The 17,504-nt window shown below is 44.4% G+C and overlaps 1 protein-coding gene across 1 annotated transcript in view; it reads right to left on the bottom strand.

Moving 5' to 3' along the window:
- Positions 1 to 17,268, bottom strand: part of LOC111842136 (sialate:O-sulfotransferase 2-like) — a 47,205-nt gene extending 29,937 nt beyond the window's left edge. Inside the window, exon 1 of the mRNA XM_023808458.2 lies at positions 16,723 to 17,268. The gene's annotated coding sequence lies outside the window, so the exon portion shown is untranslated. The remainder of the gene's footprint in view (positions 1 to 16,722) is intronic.
- Positions 17,269 to 17,504: the final 236 nt, after the last annotated feature.

Here is a 17,504-nt window from a genome sequence, read left to right as displayed (position 1 = left end):
CTGGAGTGCTGCCAAGCTCTCTAACACAGATCAGCATGGTGATGGATGGGCATGCATGAGACAGACCTACAGTGAGTTCAGGGGTCATCTTCCTGGATCGATCTCGGAAAAAAAAACTGGTTGAAATGAACGACAAAAACTGTATAGAATGGGAAGAACACATGCGGGCAGTCTCCTGTATCTCCCAGGAATCTGAAGGCCAAAGTCTGATGGCCCATTGTCGTCCAATCACTGACAGCCAAGTTCAAAATTCATTGGAAATATTGAATTGCACAATCCCAGAAATGTGAGATTACAAAATTAAACCCTTCCGTAATCTGTGAGGCAGATTAACCTTCTTACTGTTTAAAATATTTCATAAAAATATTACAGGGCATTTCAGATTCCATTAAGGTTATCGGCAACATCCCAGTGTTTTTAGGGCATGAGGCAGGGATATAAAATATAAATCAAAACAAGCCTGGGATAGAAAGTCTGATGGATTCTCCTGTCTCCAGCACACAGTCCTAAAACCCCGTGCTTACAAGGGATCTGCCATCGCTTCCCTTTCGAAATAAAGCCTGACTCCGCCACCCCTCTTTGTTCCTCACCCACTCGATATTAGCTGTGAAAAGCATCTCAAAGGCTCCCTCGTTTAAAGAGAAAACCAATTAAAGTCTCCAGCAGTCAGTTTCGGCGTTTGGTAGCCTGCCTAACACCGCTCGGATAAACACAGCCAAGAAGAAGACAGAGGGAGAGACTCCTTTTCATTACAAGGCAAAGCAGAAAGGTTACAGGTGGCCATTTTGAAAGGATCGGATCAGTTCAAAGGAGGAGACGCGAGTCTCTGAATGACGGCCACCTGCTCCCTGCCTCTCACTGCATTTCTAACATATTTCTAAGTATCGACAGGACTTCACTAATGTATTAAGGTGCACAATCACTTGAAAGAGTTCATTTCACCTACTCTCTATATTTCCCACATCAGGATGGCCAAGTGGATAGATTCATTTGTAGGGTAGTGACTGTGCATTTCATTTCTGCGGATGGCATATTTTTCAGTTTTGCCTCATGGCCTGTGCTCACCGCGACCCTGTGCTACATAAGCCACTATAGCCTGTGCTTCCTGGGTAGGTAAGTCACTATGGAAACCTGATGGATGGATTTCCCATATTATGTAAGAAATATGTCAAGGGTATCAAGACTAACAAGTTAAACCAAACTCAAATATGCTGATATATGGGCTTAACCGGGTGAAATTTGCAATTTAACTGCCCAAAGCAGAGGCAGTCAAGTTTATTACACATATGTATTAATGAACCCTAAATGAGGAGCTTTTCATATCTCATGCTGTTCTGCTTAAATCCTTATTAGCATCAACACTAAAATCATTACGGAACATAGGTTATGTCACTGTGTATTTTCCCAGTCTTTGATTCATGGTCAAATACACAATTCCACACGCTATCAATTTGTAATGAATTCATGTTCCCCCTTTGCCATATACAAAATAAAAGGCAGTTTAAAAATAGGGTTTGGTTGTTCATTCAGCCTGTACTGAACTGCTGTCATCCCTCAATGTCAGTTGTTTACATCATCAGAAGACTGCTGCCATTGACCAAAAAGGACAATGTTCCCATTGGACAAAGGCAACAATGCTCCCACTAGACAAAGAGAAGAACGCTCCCATTGGACAAAGAGAACAACGCTCCCATTGGACAAAGAGAACAACGCTCCCATTGGACAAAGAGAACAACGCTCCCATTGCATGATGAGTACAACTGGGGTTCTGAAAACTCACTTTGCTTGGCATGACAGCCCTTGAATCTTATCACACGTCCTCTGTGCAAACTGTTGACATTCTAAAAAGAGAAATGTATCTGAGTCTGATGCCATTTGCTGCTAAAGCTTCACACTAATTAAATTCTGATCCCGTTCTGGTTTTAACATGGTGGTTCATATTGTAGCCCCTTGCAAGACGGCGAGTCAAGAGTCAGCTTATTTCAACTAATACACCATTTGGATGTGAGAATATTATCTTTTGCAGCAGCCAACTTTAGAAACACTGGGGAAGCAAGACTCATCTAATCACTTTTATCAGCAGTTATTATTTTCATCTATTTTTTTACACTTTTAAAGTTGCACTTTCTTACCATTTTTCAAAGTACTGTTATTTTTAATGTAATTGGCAGGGATCATCAGTTTCTCCATACATGGACAAACATGCCCACGCCAAGACTCATCTATGTCCATGGCAAAATGTTTTCACTGAGAAAAATTTTTCTAGTAGGACTGGACCATATAAATGATATATCGATTTATCATCATGCAAAATTTAACCAATATGAAAATGAGAAAGTTTCATAAACTGTTGATAAGGAATATTGCTTGACAGCACATATCAGCCTATCACCTCTCAGAATCGAACACAATACCAACCAATCACATGGCAGTCTTTTCAGTAGGGACGCTCTGTGCCCAACAAACACAGAGCAGGGTTAATTGAGTTAGCGGCGTGCGCCACATGCTACTGTTATATCGTAATATCGTGGAAGAGATAAGTGAGCCCTCAAAAGAAAGCTCAAGCATCGGTGAAGTGAACGATGACTCAGCAGCCGCAATATCTTATTAAAAAAGATATATTGTTGATAAATGGTGCATTCCAACGGGAGGGTCGGAAATTTCAACTGGAATGCTCACTGAAGTCAGCATTCCGACTCGGAACCCCAACCTCAGAATTCAAGTTGGCTGCGCTCTTCATCAACACAAGTGAAAGCTGTACTCATATACTGTTTATTAGCACTTGTGTCTTATTTATGTCACATTAAATCGGTCGTAGACACAGTACTGTGCAGCCGCTATCTGTGTACTTGTTGCTACGGTGTTTGTATGCGCAAAACACTGCATAATGCATTGTCATGAACTGGTACTGTTAACAATGGCTAACAATGAACCTGGCTAGAGTCGGCATTGCTAAATAGCTTTCTGACTTGTTCTAATAGAATGAAGTTAATTGGGGTGTGAAGTCATTCCAAACTCTGACTTATGAGGTAAATGGAACACAGCAAAACAAGGTAAAAAGGCATCATTGCATGGCGTGGTGGTACATTTTGCAGTTTAATATCCGACATGCAACAGACTGGTGCTGTGTTGTAAACAGCTGAAAGCTCGTGCCAACTGAAAATGGAAATAATGCGAACTTATTACACTACGCCAAGCATTGCCATCCAATACAACGAACAGAATGCAATTGTCTACAGTCACAAACATCAGCAATTTGGGTTTCCACTTTCAACAAATCACTTCCAATATTAGTTAAAAACAGGACACAGCATTTTTTTTTTTCATTATGGGACGGGGGACGACCAGCAAAACGTCATGTCAAACCCGTCCCATTGAACGAACAGTGAGGCAGTCAGAGAAAAAACCCTGCAAAAAACCGTACTGCCCGCATTTTCTTACGCTGTACGACAAAAGGTTCATTTTTATATGATTTATTTATTAAAATTAGATTTCATTTTGCGTAAAGGTGAGGGAACTTTAAATAAAACCGGAGCTTTGAAGTCTAGAAATAATCGCCCACCACTACTATGCAGGTTGTTTTTAAACATCATATCTGTGGAAAAATTGCATTTTGATCAAAACATTGGTCAGAGTTTGTCACAGTGATGTCCCCTGGTAACCCAGTAAAGTGTGTCTTTCTCAGTTTCATGAAATTGTTTCTCACGAAACACCTTGGACTGAAAGAAGTCGCGGCACCTAACCCACCCATTTCTAACCCTTTTACCAGTACTGGCTACCAGTACGCCGATCCTGGGAAGCTGTATAGAGACGTATCGCCCAACTGGATGCTTTCAAAATGAAGCACATGCGATAAGGTGTAAACCTGCAAACTACAGACAGAGAGTCGGGTTCAAACCCAAACCGTCAGGAAAGAACAATGTACTGCTGTTCACCAAGCCTCACAGTAAGCAGCATCAAGCTCTATTCTGCAACTTAATATTACTGAAGCCCTTTGGGTTAACTACCTACGATACGTATATAATTACAGGGTACCAATAGAGAGTTCCACAATGCAGGTCTTTAACCAGGACACTACCTAGTGCTCTGTGCAAAATCAATATGTTGTTCATCCTGGCTTTCAGCTCCAGCGGTCGGCTGCCAATGAAATATAATTTCCTATTTCTGCCAAGAACTCCTCCATAAATCCCCTGGGTTTCAGAGCCGGAGTGCTGAAAGAAGAAGGGATTATGTGTTAGCACTAAGATCCTGCATGGAGCAGACGTCCGTCCCCCATCCCCCCCCCCCCCCAATCTCTGACAGCGAGGCAGTTGTGGAGATACAGATTGCGTGCACCCAGGAGGTTAGAATGACCTCACAGATCGATCAAAAAATCAGGAGGACAAATGCCACTTGGTTTCAAACACAGTCCCAAAACGACAGTAAGCAAGAAGTACATATTAATATACTAATTAGCTAGCAGTGTCATAAGATTTCAGACGAAATGAAATACATGCCAAATTTACAGTTGCCAGTAAAACTGAGTATGAAAATGGAACTATAAATGATAATGAAATATATAATGATATATTTGCATTGTTTTAGCACATTTGCTAAGCTTCTCTGCCAATATCAATATGTGCTAATGTGGCACAAGGAGGCGTTTCCAAGGTAACGTCAGCCCAGGGGAGGAATAGGTGAAGTTCTCAGTATTAAAGAGCAACAGTAGACAGAAGCAAATACTCTGCATAAGGCATAAGATCAAGGCCTGTGAGGTGAAACAAAGCAGTTTACTACATCTAGCATCTACTTACACTTGGCTCAAGAGTTTTCTCAGACTGGCTACTTAACCGTTATTCCACACTTTCTGTGTGATGTTGCTTTCTGACCTCCTGGACTTTGCTCACTTGAACATACCTCAAGCCTAACCATTGTGATCCTGGGATCTTCTGGATGTATCTCTGTATTGTTCTGCAAGTAGTGGGAGACTTGGGGCCTTACATGTAGTGTACCCTGTTCTGGCAGAACACCAGGCGCCTGGCAGAAGGGGCCTGTGAAGGCCTGAATCTTCCCTGCTGGTCACTATTGTCATGGAGAGAGTAACGTTCTGTACCCTGTTCCACGGACGGAGTCATACACGCCTAAGACACCCCAAGGTTACTTTCCTAAGTTGCCGCCACTCGCAATAATCAGTAGCACTGGGTTGAGTCCATGTTTGTTCTGCACTTTCAGTCGCCTCATCTTTCCACCCAGCTGGGTGCTGAAATGGTTTCCTGTCTCTCACGCAGGTCTCACAAAAGGCCACACATCCAGCATTCTGCAAACCCAGGTGTGCCACAACACCCGCTGGGGAGCGGCCTCTGTTCACTTTCTCTGGGATATGATGAAATTGGCTCTTTTTCTTTCTCAGCCTGTCAATTTCCTTTCAGTCAACAGACCCACGCGGTTGTTTCTGAGTCGTGTAACCCAGTTTCGCCGGCTTCTGTAGGTACAGACAGTCCGTTCCACGTTGCTGGAGGCTTAACCTACTTCTTCAGTTTTCTTTCCAAGGTGGGAATAAAACAAAAGCCTAGAGAAGGAATGTAGGGGGTCTTGAAAATGTTTTTTTAAAGACGGAGGGGGGTCGTATGCCCCGGGTCCAGGTGCAGACAGATGATGGGCCCGTCCATTTACTTCACCTGTGCCGTCTTACCTCGTTTAAGACTGAGCTCTCAGCCCCAGAAAATGTGATGAGTAAATGAATTATTGAAGACACCATGCTCATATTGCTCGCCTGGGTTCCCGCACGCAAGCAACTTGAAACGCCTGTCAGCGGTACTTTGTGGGATGAAGAACAGAGAGGTGCAGAGGGATGGGATGCAGGGTCGAGAGACAGCGCGAGATCCTTTGTCACCTGTTTTCCCCCAAAGAGCAGCCATATGCGAGGTGAGAGACCCCCCCCCCCTTCTGGCAGCTGCAGGGGGCTCTAGGGGACTCCATTAAAATGCAGAGTAAATGGAGAGATTGAGCTATAATCTGCGTTCTCCGTGAGGCGTCCCCACCTGGATTCACCGTGTCCTGGTGTAGACGGAGTGCGTTGTCAGTGAGCAGTTTGGCGAGGACGGTTTTCCATGAGTTACTCATCTTCCTCCATGTGCTAATGCTGCATTACTTGGGGGGAAGGTATGCGCATCATATGGTGCGAGGGAGCCAGGTGACACGGCCTTTCATTCACCTGTCACCTTCTCTTTTCAGACGGAGCGGACCACACACGCGGCTGCCTGTCCCAGCTACAGGCCCCCTCTGTTTTGCCTGCATGTTATTCCCCATTTCTAAAGCTGAAATAACTGTCCTTCATGTTTATTTCTCTTCCCACCATTTTTATATCCCCCCAAAATCCAGATAAAGCCCCTCTTCGACCATCCTGCCCCAAAGTCTTATATTTTCATTCTTGCAACAGTAAAGTAAAATGGCCTGATCTTAGTTATCTGAGAACACAACTGCCTTGTCAGAAGTGTGCGAAGTGCCCCTCACTCCCAACGACTGTCTGCGGTCTTGAGCACTAAGGCCTGAACAATGCCCGCCCTTGTCACCAACACCAGCTGCTCCTAAGGTAAAATCCAACAGGACGAGGCTTTGCCAAGTTACGCATAACCTAAAGGATTTTAAGAGGATTTATTTTCCTAAAATATTAAGAGATAAGTCTGCATACCCCTCCATCTATCCATCCATTTTTTTTCATAACTGCTTATCCAGCGTGAGCCTGGAGCCCAGCCCAGGAAGTGGAGGAAGCACAATCGTGCCCTGCAGGTGATTCGGAGAAGCCAGGCCACCTTAAGTTCTCGTTTTCCAGGTCACCTTAAGTTCTCGTTTTTTGTTTTTTTTTTTGCTTTAAGGGGAAATCCTGGTGGACCTGGATAGAGCACGCAAAATGCACACATGAAGAGTCAAGGGCAGGGCTCTAACTCGGAACCCTAAAGCGTGAGCCTGCAGTGCTTCCCACCGAACCACCCAGCCAGCGCATAATCACATGTATACCCACTATTCCAGAAAATATGGTAATGAACAAGTGTCACCGTGAATGTTGCAGCTGCAGGTCAGTTGTTCCTGCACCCTCACGTACTATGTCAGCCTCCTGATGCTGATTAGCATTTGAAACTCCTACATACCTTCTGAGGATTTCAGTGTGGATTGAGGCTGAGTTTGACTTATACTTTTAACACATTGTAAAAAAAGATTCATTATGGAATCTAGACAGACTGCAGTTATTCCCCGAGTCTTATTAAGCAGCCAGCCTAAGAGCAGAGCAAATAATGAAAGCAAGTGTCTTCCTCAAGCTCTGCGACAGCATCAGGAATGGAGACTTGGGTAAGTTTTCTTTTTCGATGACGGTGAAACGTGCATGGCGGTTCATCCCCCGGAGCCCCCTGGTGTCACTGAGAATGTCTGATCAGCTAAAGTTCGTGGACCTCCCCCCTCCCCCAACACCAAAAAAAAAATCTAAAAATTTCCACAACATGATGAAAGGAGAAGGGGCTACAGAGAACAAAGTCATTCTTGAGGAAACTCAGAAAGGGGCTGAGATGTTGTTGTTAGCATATATACACTGATCAGCCATAACATTGAAACCACTGACAGGTGAAGTGGACAGTATCAACCATCTTGTTTCAATGCCGTCTGCCAGTATATATTAGGGATGTGAATAGTAAGTTGCTGAAGTTGATGTGTTGGAAGCAGGAAAAATGGGCAAGCGTAAGAATCTAAGTGAATTTGACAAGGGCCAAATTGTGATGGCTAGACGACTGGATCAGTGCATCTCCCAAACAGCAGGTGAGCTACTTTATCACGAATTGCTGAAAAAGGTTATGTTGGCTATGATGTCAGAACACACAGTGCATAGTGCCTATGCCGACTCTCGGCCATCGATTAAAGCCCTTACAATGGGCACATGAGTTTAAGAACTGAACCGTGGAGCAAAGGAAGAAGGTTGCTTGGTCTGATGAGTCACGTTTTCTGTTACATGGTGCCGATGGCTGCGGAAGAAATGGCACCAGGTTCAATCCACAGAGGCCCCACCTTGCAGCTTACAGGACTTAAAGTATCTGCTGCTAACATCTTGGTGCCAGATACCACAGGAGACCTTCAGAGGTCTTGTGGCGCCCATGCCTCAATGGGTCAGAGCTGATTTGGTGGAACGAGAGGAACCTCCATGATATTTGGCAGGTATGTTTGAGGTTTCTGATGTGTGCACATGCTCACACATACAGACATATGTGTAAATAATTCTACCTGACAGCTGTTGTGACTGCACCAAATTGAAAGCCTGAGACAGGGATGTACTGGGAGCTCACCGAATGAATAAAATATGAAGTGCAGACATAGCTCTTGTTTCCGCTCAATCTAAAGAGGGTGCCTGTTCGGGGGATAGTGGGGGGACTGGCAGCAGTAAAAGCTGGTCCCCCTGGCTAAGAGCCATCAGTGTCGCCATTGGACCCACCCAGTGCAGCTGAGGTGGCCGGCCTTTCAGGGATGGGGCAACCCCAGACACTTTTTATTCTGAGCTACAGTTGGCTCCATTTTCCTCCCATCAGACACCAAGGTACCTTCCTAAGAAGCAGCATGCATGCAAATTGGCCAGTGACAGTCTGCAGTGAAGGGGAAGTTACTCACAAAAGTAATGTATTACACACAGTTCAGGTCCAGAAAGTACAAATCCAGACCAAGGTTTTGTTTCAACCTACCAGTTGAATATACAGAGTCACAGTCACAGAGTACTCATCTGGTCGGTTGAAACAAATCCTTGGTCTGGATTTGAACTTCATGGACCTGAGCTGTTTGTGATGGATTACTTTTGTGAGTAACTTCTCCAACACTGCAGACAGTATAGATTAACTGTCACGTCCCGAGACAGCCAGCATACTCGGACTGATTGCACATCCTTCACAAAGTGAAAGATATTATGCCAGTTTCGTAATTCTGTTGCTCTGCGCTTAGTTTTACACGAAAGCCTCCCTTACAGGCACCCCCTCCTCTGCTGATCCGTGAAACTGCAGGATCTGGCGGACAACTGTAATAAAATATTCTCTGTGTTTTCCATGGCTAGTGTTTTGCAGTGATTTAATTGCACTGCTGAGACATGGTTGTATATAAAGTATGTATTTAGGCTGCAAGAAAAAAACATGTGGTACGTTTGTCTGTGTGTATATATAACAAGATGCTTTTCCTTTTTGACCAGAAATTGGCTATAGATGATGCTTCTGTTTGGGTTTTATTATTTGGGAGTTCCACCTGCAACAAGTCTCTGATTTCAGTTTATATAGCATACGTATGGCATGGCTATGTAAGAGAATGCATTGATGAATGCGTTACACAATAATTAGATACTATGTCCCATTAAAGAAGCCCACAATGATAAAAATACCCCGTTCTCATTCATCGTGTACTATTGTTCAGCCTGCTCAGTCTAAGGCTGAACCACTTGGCGAATGTATAGTACAGCGTGGAAGTACTCTAAACAGTCCAAGAAAGTGCTTAAAGCTATTTATTTGGGGAATAAGTGTATATTTTCTTAGAAAAAAAACACAGTTTAATATTGGAACAAATGCAAATTAACAGTAACACAAACTAGCTAACAGAACTACTTCTGTTCTCTAAAATAGTTACTGATATTTTGATGTATGTCTAGAGGAACATCGCTTTGGGTCCCAAACCCCTCCTCACGGGCACCACAGCCCTTCCACATATATGTCAAATGTCACCACCAGCTCATTTCATTAATTATTTAATTAGTTAAATAAGTCAGCGAGGTATCGATTAGCCAGATATGGTACACAACTGGTTAAGTCACCAAATACATGCGTATAATGTATGGTTACTGCAAATACACAGGCTACTCAGATTACACAATGTGGCCGCAATGACATTTGCCCTGACGTAAGAACCTGATAACGTCCTACGCATTAATCTGATAACGTCCTACGCATTGGAAGCTTGGTCCTTCAACATTAACGAGACATGACTGCATAGTGCTATTTTAAGACAGCTGAAGTCTAGCATGCGGATGCATTGCCACTAGTGACAGTCTCATAGAACGGATTAGAGTCGACTGGCCTCTAATTTCATTTTGACATTGAAAAATTCAAAGAAATTTAAAGAAGCATTATGAGAAACATTCAAATGCAAAGGGTGTGGAACTAGAGCAGCACATTAAAGCAATGTGCTGTGGAATCTTAAATAGGTTCCAAAACGCTTTGATAACATATGCTGCTTTTTTACACAGAAGCCCTTTGAATTTGTAGGAGGACCCATGTGCTGTATCTCCAAAACATACTGCAGAAAGTGTTTTTTTTTCTCCTTCAGTACCCTAAAGACAGTGTCAGAAGCCCTTTTAAGATAAACAGAATTCCTCCTCAGAGTCAGCTTGCCCCTGAAGCTAATCCTGATTACAGGGGTGAAGCGAGAATCCTATCCCACACCTTCTGCTAGCTTCAGCACGGCAAACGGCCAAGCCAAGGTCCTGTGTCTTGCTGCTCTAGCTGCCTGTGTGGCAAAACACCAGGCCCTACTTTTCTTAGCAAGCCTCTAAAGTTTCGTACAGGAGATGCTTTCCGGAAACCACCTTCGGGGAACATAGAGAGGGTATGCATCCTTCTGCACGGCAGGCTGAAGACATTACAGGTTCGTTAAAACAAAATGCTTAATCCTCACTTAGGCAATCAACACCATTTCTTATCCAGAGCCAATGGTTCTCCCACAAACTGCAGCTACATGGCATGATGCACCTGCTTCACAATGGTTATATAAGCAAGGTGAGTTCACACAGCCGATTAGCATCATGTTGCTCATGGTGCATTAGCACCCAAGTGCTCCCTGGTGACTCTGGCTTCACCACCACTGTGGACGGGAACCACCTTCACACTTGCAGCCACCGTTTTCCGCTACCAGCCACGAGGATGCTGCTGTCTAGCTTTGCGGCACATTGCACAGCAGGTAATAACATCACCCATCACTGAAGGAAATGCTGGAAAGTTCCCAAAAGATCCCAGCTGTTTTACCTCTGAGAAAGATGCTTAGCTGGGTTTGCCCAAATAAAATATCCCGCTATATAAATCGGCAGAATTATCAGTTGCTTTTTTTGAGGTTAAGGTTTCCCTTCTGCAATATTAGCCAATGTACCAAGCAAGTTCTTGGGTAGCTGTTGAAAATAACTGTTGATAGTTACAGGCTACCCGGATGCTTTGATCTTTGACTCGTCTACACGAGGCAATTCAAGGCTTGGCTTTTGGCTCTTCTAATACCTGCATGGAGCAGATGAAGCCTGTGATCTTCACACATTCAAACATCCAGTGGCAGCATGCAGGAAAAGCAAATTAAGAGACGACAAAGTTGCTCATGCGCACCTATTGCAAATACTAAACCCCAGGATCAACCCAGGGTGGAGGATGAAAGGACTGTATGTCTCCTGGAGGTGAAATAGCTATTTTCACATCCAATCCAGTTACTCATATTCTTTGGTAAATGACCCACCAAGTGCTTCACTTCGACCACAACTCCTGGTCCTCAAAAATGAAAGCATGAAAGGAGCTGGCCACTATTATACTGTTTTTAATCACACTTCGATTTGATTCTGTTTAAGGTCTTCGCTTGGTAGTTTTCCTTGAGTCCAGTGCAAGAGGACTGTCATAAATAACAGATAACTATTCCAACTATTATATTCATAATCAAGTAATCTACTGATAAATTTGATGATGAATTGAGTAATCCTGTATAAACTATATATATACATATATAAAATTTATACATTATATATTGCAATTGGCGCAAGGCAGGAACTAACCTCGGATGGGGCGCAAGCAAATTGCAGGGTGCACACTCACACTCACACTCACACTCACATACACACAGACATCCCACCTTAGAGATATTGATTTCAGGGAGGCAGATGAGAGACATCTTGGAGGGCAGGGGTGCTGGCCAGTGCTTGGCTGGTACTACAACAATACCGTATATATATATGGGTGTGGGTGGGCAAGCAAAATTTGGGGCACGGTTGTAGCAGTAAGACTTCTTGCTAGCTAATTTTAGCACTGCTGAATAGTGGAACGACAGATTTCCAAGACATTGCGCATCATTTGCAGGTGTCAGGGAGCTGCTGTCAATTTGCGGGAGACTCCCAGAACTTCTGGGAGAGGTGGGGTGTCTGTATGCAGTCAATTTCGGGCACTCCAGTTCAGTTAAGTTGCATGTTTTTGGACTGTGGGAGGAAACAGGAGGATCCAGCATAAATATGCACACACACACACACACACACACACACACACACACAAGGAGAACATGCAAACTCCACACACACGACTGCAGTGTGTGGCGACAGTACTAACCATTGTGGCACCAAAAATGTAAGGGCTACTGTAAGGGTATAGAGCTTATAGTTATCTATGGCTAACCTCACAAAAACAAGCATCACTGGCATTTGGTTTGCTGGGCAGAGCCTTCCTAGGATATCAAATATGGAAATGTACCATCGTACGCAAATGTCACAGTCATTAATTCTTGGAAGTAGGCAAACCGCACACACTGGCTAATTTAAACAGCTTCTGATGGGTAACAGACAAGTCGAACAACATCAGATCTGAGTGGATCTGAACAAAATGGCAGGTGTTATGTAGAAGCCGTTTTTTGCATTTTCAGTATCAAGCTGACCAACCAGCAGGCCACTGACCAACACCCTTACAAGTAACAGGCCACTGACCAACACCCTTACAAGTAACAGGCCACTGACCAACACCCTTACAAGTAACAGGCCACTGACCAACACCCTTACAAGTAACAGGCCACTGACCAACACCCTTACAAGTAACAGGCCACTGACCAACACCCTTACAAGTAACAGGCCACTGACCAACACCCTTACAAGTAACAGGCCACTGACTAACACCCTTATAAATAACAGGCCACTGACTAACACCCTTACAAGTAACAGGCCACTGACTAACACCCTTACAAGTAACAGGCCACTAACACCCTTATAAATAACAGGCAACTGACCAACACCCTTACAAGTAACAGGCCACTGACCAACACCCTGCCAGCTAACAGGCCACTGTCTAACACTTTTTCAGCTAACAGGTCACTGAACATTACTTTGCCAATCAACATACCACTGACCAAAATGCTGAAAACTAATTGGCCACTGACCAACACCTTGCCCACCAGCAGGCCGCTGACCAGCACTCTGCCAGCCAACAGGCCCCTGACTAACACCATGCCAACAAGCAGCTTCCACACACATAGTCTACTACCAACGAGCCTGTACAGGAAAATATTGTTCTATTGTGTTTGAGCCCCTCTTAGTCAACGAGTTGGTGGTGAGCCACCAACTGGAAGAATAGAACTGATTAAACATATGCTCCCCGTCTATGTGGATGTTCATCTTCACCTCACAGTGAAGGCCTTCAGTGGGCTTGTTGTCATGACAGTCCTGCTCCTTATGTGAAGAAAATTGTCAAAATTACCTGCAGGTTCCCTCATGGCTGCTCCACAGAAAGCAAAATTCAATCAGCCTGTTGGACCAGATTTCCCTGTCGTCCATTACCCCCCATCATACCTCAGAAGTGTTCAGACTCGGAGTCTATGAAAAGGGCACCCCCCACATAACACTCTTAGCGTAATGACTTGCAGAAAATCGGCAAAGTAATTCCAAGGGCCATGTGCTGCACTGACAGCTCAGAGGGAGGGAAACGCTGGATCCTGAAACATTGGACTCATTCCCAATTTACAAAATGGGGCCAAATGTTAGGTTAAATTAAGCAGCCGACCTGTGTGCTTCAAATGTACCATAAGAACCATGACAAGAATGTGCCTTTCCTGGTATGGGGTCAATACAAGGCTGGTTCCAATCTAGATATAAATCCAGGTCTTCTGACAGGCAAATTAAAAGGTCAACGGTCTGGGATTCCAGAATTCTCTGTAAACCCTGTATGTTTCTTGGGAAACCACATCTGGTCCTTGGTCAGCTTAATATTCACAAATGTCTTAATGGGGGGAGGGGGGTGGTGGGTTACCTATCAGGGCAAGCATCCCAAGCAACCAGAAAGCTGAATCAGACTTGGGACACCAATCACCAAAGATCTGAGATCAGTTACCCAGGAAACACTTGGGGGGGGGGCATCTGCAGAGCACTGATTTAGTCAAAAAATGTTTCGTGTTTCCTCGTGCCCCATGGTCCTGAGTCTGTTCAGAGGTCTGCCTTTATCTGTGCTGGGTCAAACAGATACATTTTACCCCCACATGACTGATAATGCAGATTATGGGCCAGCACTGAGGTTTTGAAATACATAGTCACCTAGGAGTGCCTCCCTCCCAGTTCTTGAAAGGAGAATCAGCCCCTGCATTATGGGGGGGGGGGGGGGGAATATCACACACGACAGTCATCGGCGGTGTAATGGTGCGATTCATCAAAGCCAGTGACAGTTAGTGCGAGCCGCCTGTCCTCAGCTCCCCCCTCCGTGATTCAATGAAGCAAACATTAACCTGCGACTGACCGCATTATTCCCTTTGCATGCCGTCACTGGGCGATCATGTGACCCAGCCCTAGCCAGTTCAGGATACTGGTGGCATGTGCAATGGGTGCTAGACAGTGTGTTATGTTGTTTTACAGTTTGATTTCACTTCTTTTTTTCAAAGGGTGTGGGGGAAATTGGGGAATTTGAGGAATATGCAAAATCGACCTGTGTGCATGCACTCGAAGTCCCAGCATGTTCCCGTCTCCGGGAATTCTGGGTAACTGTAGATTAGAGTGAGCCTGCAGGCCAGTTTCAGCTCTCTGGGCTGATCGTGCAGCTTCTTGCCAGACTGACATTCTGAAAACATGCCACGACGGTGTTGCACGGGGTGACATTCTGCAAAGCACGGGTGCCCCTCCGTCCATTGGGAGGCATTATATCTTTAAGCTACACATGCTATCCTCTCCACATCCGAGTGCCATGTTGGGTGACACCCCTGGCTGTAAAGAACACACCCCCCCCCCCCTTCCTGAATTCAAAGCTGGGTTACTTGGGGGTTTCATCTCCCAGAACACCTTTCCTTGGCCTGCCTGCCGGAGACTAATTTACAAGATTGCTTCCATTAAAGGGGCACTGAGCGGGCATGGAAATCACAACAGCACTCCGCTGGGTCAGGGGGTGGGGGGGGGGTTTGTTTTCAGTTACACATTATTCTGCAGATGAGAACAAAGGGGACCCTGTTATGGGGAGTTTTGTGGAGGATCGGGCTCAGAAAAAGGTCACATGGCCATCTCAGATAATCTACCTACATATTCCTTTGGAATGAACCGCCCATCAGAAACATGCCGTGCGCTCAGGGTTTGCATGAGACACAACTCATTCACAGTATGGAAATTCGGAAAACCAAATGGTCACAGTATGAAAAACCAAACAGAGCAAAACACAAGATGAATTAAAAGTTCAGACTTTAACTTTAAGCAGTTTTAAAAAATACAAATTATGTTAGATTATGGTGTTGTGGAGGAGTGCCATTTCCGATAAAAGCCCATTGACATTAAGAGGAAGTGCTGATTAGATTGATATTCTGACATTTTGAGATTCTTCTAGAAACGTAGCAATGTGGCCTGCAGCACTGGAATCACAGAACTGAATGTATTAACATATGATTCCAGAAAATACGAGACCCAGGAATAAGATCCCGACAAAATTATCTGCAGATATTTCACGTTATTATAATGTTATTATATTACCCTTATCATAGCTTTGAAATGTAAGAAATTTAGCGTAATTGAAAGCATGCTCATTAAAATCTTCTAAGTTGTCTCATTAATTGTGCGCACGTTTTAAAGACTATATATATATATACACACACACACACACACACACATATATATATATGCATATATATATATGCCTGCTTTCTATTAGGCGTGTGTTAATTACGACTTAAATACTGCAGGTTTAATGCTACGTCTTAGGGTGAAAACAAATAGTTCATGCCTCAAATGAAACAAAGTTATGCAACCCAACTGGCAGCAAAGGTGTAACTCGGACATTGCTATACATTTCCAGTTTGTTAAAGCTAAAAAATAATGCGGGCAAATTCGCCAATTTAAACTACAGAGCGCTTTTATCTACAATATCTACAATTTGCCGATTCAAATGTCAGTGTTAGTAAATATATACAAATAGGCCTAGCGCAATGTGTGTGCTCAAATGCATGGGACTGTACAAAATAATCACAACTGCTCAAAATTTGGGATGATCAATTACATTCATAATATATGCACTTCGCATCGCATTTGCACCTGACAAAGTTGCCTAAAAAGGCATATTTGCATAAATGTTATACAAGCACGTATGAATCGTTCGGTCATTTGAATGCTGTCACCTCTTCTCAGGAGTTACCAGAAGATTGGCACCTTTTGTCACATTGCATTGCAAAGCAATTCTCAGTTATCGATTATCGGTTATCATATAATCGATTAATGCATGACGTATTTAAATTCAAGCCGTTCAATAAAGATGCCACCGCCGCTTTGGTGGGCTGTCTCAGTCATACAGCTGCTCACTTATCATTTTTATTTCACATGATCGTAACACGTAACACGTTATGGCTCCGATCCAATCGTTTCCCAAAGGCTAGTATGCGGGATCGACACTTTCTTAGCGGCTGCTGGATCTTCTTCCCGACACGGGACATCACGCTTTATCGCAGCACTCAATAATGCGCGATGAGTGGTGATTGCCGAACTCCTACCTTTCGCAAGAGTGGGGGGGTTCCTCCAGGACGGACCGTATCTGTTAAACATCAGCTCCTCCAATCTAGGGAATTTTAACTAATGTCAGCGGCAGCCATCAAACACGGCTAGTGCAATTTACTCGTGGTTTGCGAACGAGACGCATCACTATTAATTGTCCGCATCACGTTGCTGCCACAGACTGGCGTTAAGACTTTGCGATCCCCGTCGCCGAGGCGCGATCCAGCCGAATATTTCCACTCGGTACTTTCTTCCCGGTCCGGCTCCGTGGACCAACGGGATACTGCAGAAACCCCGCAGGCTACATCAGCATGGGCCAAGCGCGTCCATCAAAAAGCCACAGTAGGCGAAATCATTTCAGGAGGGCTGGCGGCTGCGATCTTAGTACGCAGAGGATCTGGTGCGCCCACTATCCGAGGCGGGTCAAATGCAGCTGTCAGCGGTGATGTAGCTGGCCGCGGCGCAGGGCGATCCCTCCCGTCCGCGCTCGCACCGCCTGTCACAGAGCCCCGCGTTCGGCACGGAGCGCCGTGACCGCGGAGACGGGGGAAATTGGCGCACGGTGAGCTACACGTTTGCCTACACCGCTGCCTACAGTATTTAAAGAGACAGCGTGGGAATCGGCGCCATGCCTGTTCATTCCAAAAATTCCATTAATTATTGGTCATTATTAATTAAAATACAGAACTGTATATAAACATACACATATGATACAGTTATATATTCATATTTATCTTTGCATGTTCATATATTATCTCATATGAATGAATGGCCACACATC

The sequence above is a fragment of the Paramormyrops kingsleyae genome, chromosome 7, assembly GCF_048594095.1.
Source record: "Paramormyrops kingsleyae isolate MSU_618 chromosome 7, PKINGS_0.4, whole genome shotgun sequence".
Lineage (NCBI taxonomy): Eukaryota > Metazoa > Chordata > Actinopteri > Osteoglossiformes > Mormyridae > Paramormyrops > Paramormyrops kingsleyae.
The sequence above is the reverse complement of the archived record's forward strand: the minus strand, read 5'-3'. Positions and strand labels throughout refer to the sequence as shown.